Consider the following 4,010-nt stretch of genomic DNA (forward strand, 5'->3'; position numbering starts at 1 on the left):
TCGTTAATACATTAAAAAACATCCCTCATAGGTATTTCATTTGGAACAATAAGGATATTTTGTATAGAAACAAGTCTTTATTTATGAAGAACTGGTTTAATAATCATATCCTGCTGGTAAGTTAACTTTTTAATGCAGAAGGATTGTTACTCAATTATGAGGAATGTTTTATCTTGTAACAATATCCCTGTAACACCTAGAGAGTTCTCCATAGTCTCTGATGCTATTCCATCTGGAACTCTCATGTTATTTAGAGGTGTAACCAGACCTCACCTTGTTGACCTGCCCTCCTAGAGAGTTCTCCATAGTCTCTGATGCTATTCCATCTGGAACTCTCATGTTATTTAGAGGTGTAGCCAGACCTCACCTTGTTGACCTGCCCTCCTAGAGAGTTCTCCATAGTCTCTGATGCTATTCCATCTGGAACTCATGTTATTTAGAGGTGTAACCAGACCTCACCTTGTTGACCTGCCCTCCTAGAGAGTTCTCCATAGTCTCTGATGCTATTCCATCTGGAACTCATGTTATTTAGAGGTGTAACCAGACCTCACCTTGTTGACCTGCCCTCCTAGAGAGTTCTCCATAGTCTCTGATGCTATTCCATCTGTAACTCTCATGTTATTTAGATGTGTAGCCAGACCTCACCTTGTTGACCTGCCCTCCTAGAGAGTTCTCCATAGTCTCTGATGCTATTCCATCTGGAACTCATGTTATTTAGAGGTGTAACCAGACCTCACCTTGTTGACCTACCCTCCTAGAGAGTTTGCCATAGTCTCTGATGCTATTCCATCTGGAACTCATGTTATTTAGAGGTGTAACCAGACCTCACCTTGTTGACCTACCCTCCTAGAGAGTTCTCCATAGTCTCTGATGCTGTTCCATCTGGAACTCATGTTATTTAGAGGTTTAACCAGACCTCACCTTGTTGACTTGCCCTCCTAGAGAGTTCTCCATAGTCTCTGATGCTGTTCCATCTGGAACTCATGTTATTTAGAGGTGTAACCAGACCTCACCTTGTTGACCTGCCTTCGATTAATCCAGTTGACTCTCCAATGGGGAAACTGTTTCTCTCCTTGCTCCCTCAGAACAACAGATCTACCTGCTTTATTTCAAAGGGAGATTGTATCCATTCCTTATGTCACAACTTACTGGAATACATTTGCCAATAATATCTGTTGGAAAAAAGTCTGGTTATTACCATTAAAATACCTTCTGGTTAATTTGATTGCTTTTCTGATTTTCGTGACCAACATGAGCTTTGCATAATGCTATGCTAGGCTATCGATAATCTTACACAAATGCATGTCTTGCTTTGGCTGTAAAGCATAATTTCAAAATCTGAGATGACAGGGTGATTAACAAAAGGCTAAGCTGTATTTCAATATATTTCACTTGTGATTTCATGAATATGAATATTTTCTAGTAAGATTTCTTGTCCGTTGCATAATGCTAATTAGTGTAAGTTGATGACAATTCTCCCGGATCCGGGAGGGGTAATTCTATTAACAACCCCATCACTAGGAGGTGTCCACATGATCTGATAAACACTCCTAACAACCAGACCACTAGGAGGTGTCCACATGGTCTGATAAACACTCCTAACAACCAGACCACTAGGAGGTGTCCACATGGTCTGATAAACACTCCTAACAACCCGACCACTAGGAGGTGTCCACATGGTCTGATAAACACTCCTAACAACCAGACCACTAGGAGGTGTCCACATGGTCTGATAAACACTCCTAACAACCCGACCACTAGGAGGTGTCCACATGGTCTGATAAACACTCATAACAACCAGACCACTAGGAGGTGTTAACATGGTCTGATAAACACTCCTAACAACCCCACCACTAGGAGGTGTCCACATGGTCTGATAAACACTCCTAACAACCAGACCACTAGGAGGTGTTAACATGGTCTGATAAACACTCCTAACAACCCCACCACTAGGAGGTGTCCACATTGTCTGATAAACACTCCTAACAACCCACCACTAGGAGGTGTCCACATTGTCTGATAAACACTCCTAACAACCCCACCACTAGGAGGTGTCCACATGGTCTGATAAACACTCCTACAACCAGACCACTAGGATGTGTCCACATGGTCTGATAAACACTCCTAACAACCCCACCACTAGGAGGTGTCCACATGGTCTGATAAACACTCCTAACAACCCCACCACTAGGAGGTCTCCACATGGTCTGATAAACACTCCTACAACCAGACCACTAGGAGGTGTCCACATGGTCTGATAAACACTCCTAACAACCCCACCACTAGGAGGTGTCCACATGGTCTGATAAACACTCCTAACAACCCCACCACTAGGAGGTGTCCACATGGTCTGATAAACACTCCTAACAACCCCACCACTAGGAGGTGTCCACATGGTCTGATAAACACTCCTAACAACCAGACCACTAGGAGGTGTCCACATGGTCTGATAAACACTCCTAACAACCCCACCACTAGGAGGTGTCCACATGGTCTGATAAACACTCCTAACAACCAGACCACTAGGAGGTGTCCACATGGTCTGATAAACACTCCTAACAACCAGACCACTAGGAGGTGTTAACATGGTCTGATAAACACTCCTAACAACCCCACCACTAGGAGGTGTCCACATGGTCTGATAAACACTCCTAACAACCAGACCACTAGGAGGTGTCCACATGGTCTGATTAACACTCATAACAACCAGACCACTAGGAGGTGTCCACATGGTCTGATAAACACTCCTAACAACCAGACCACTAGGAGGTGTCCACATGGTCTGTATCACATTTCAATGATTAAACAGATTGCTTGCGATTAGAGTGTTGGGCCAGTAACCGAAAGGACACCGGTTCAAATACGTGAGATGGATGATGAATGTGTGAATTATCTTGTCATCTTTTTGGGGAAACACATTGGAACATTCTAGTCTTTAACTTCTTGCGTCGAGCCATCCCAGATCCGGTATCGTGACTACAGCCTCAAGCTCATTACCATAACGCAACGTTAAGTATTCATGAAAATCGCAAATGAAATGAAATTCATCTATTTGCTCTCAAGCTTAGCCTTTTGTTAACAACACTGTCATCTCAGATTTTCAAAATATGCTTTTGAACCATAGCTAAACAAGCATTTGTGTAAGAGTATTGATAGCCTAGCATTCAGCATGCAACATTTTCCACAAAAAACCATAAACGCATTCAAATAAAATCGTTTACCTTTGAAGAACTTCAGATGTTTTCAATGAGGAGACTCTGTTATATAGCAAATGTTCCGTTTTTACAAAAAAATATTATTTGTGTCGACTAATCGCTCCGTTTTGTTCATCGCGTTTGGTTAAGGAAAAAATAAATAATAATAAGTCATTAAAACGCGAACTTTCTTCCACATTAACTCCATAATATCGACAGAAACATGGCAAACGATGTTTAGAATCAATCCTCAACAAGGTGTTTTTCACATATCTATCGACGATAAAATCCATCGTGGCAGTTTACTTTCAATTCTGAAGAAATGGAACGCGCATGGACCTACAGATTACGCACACAGGACACCGGGCGGGACACCAGGTAAATGTAGTCTCTTATAGTCAATCTTCCAATGATATGCCTACAAACACGTCACAATGCTGCAGACACCTCGGGGAATAGACACAAAGGGCAGGCTCATTCCTGGCGCATTCACAGCCATATAAGGAGACATTGGAACACAGCGCCTTCAGAATCCGGGGCATTTCCTGTATGAAACTTCATCTTGGTTTCGCCTGTAGCATTAGTTCTGGGGCACTCACAGATAATATCTTTGCAGTTTTGGAGACGTCAGAGTTGTGTCTTTCCAAGGCAGTCATTCCCTGCATAGTCGAGCATCTTTTCGTGACAAAATATAGCGCTTAAAACGGGCACCACTTTTTATCCAATAATGACACAGCGCCCCAATAGGTTCAAGAGTTTAAGGACATGAACTGGCAGAACAGGTTTCAGCAAAGTATGGAGTCATTGTTTTCAGGA

General features: G+C 42.6%; 1 long non-coding RNA gene across 2 annotated transcripts; it reads left to right on the forward strand.

The window, feature by feature from the left end:
* The first annotated feature begins 1,561 nt into the window (after positions 1-1,561).
* Positions 1,562-2,513, forward strand: LOC127925368 (uncharacterized). Of its 2 annotated transcripts, none has more exons than XR_008120716.1 (3): positions 1,562-1,620; positions 1,765-1,812; positions 2,290-2,513. It is a non-coding gene; the product is annotated as an uncharacterized LOC127925368 (long non-coding RNA). The 2 variants fall into 2 exon arrangements; XR_008120717.1 differs by lacking the exon at positions 1,562-1,620 and adding an exon at positions 1,658-1,716.
* The last annotated feature ends 1,497 nt before the right edge of the window (positions 2,514-4,010 follow it).

This window comes from Oncorhynchus keta, unplaced genomic scaffold, assembly GCF_023373465.1.
Source record: "Oncorhynchus keta strain PuntledgeMale-10-30-2019 unplaced genomic scaffold, Oket_V2 Un_contig_5509_pilon_pilon, whole genome shotgun sequence".
In the NCBI taxonomy this organism is placed as follows: domain Eukaryota; kingdom Metazoa; phylum Chordata; class Actinopteri; order Salmoniformes; family Salmonidae; genus Oncorhynchus; species Oncorhynchus keta.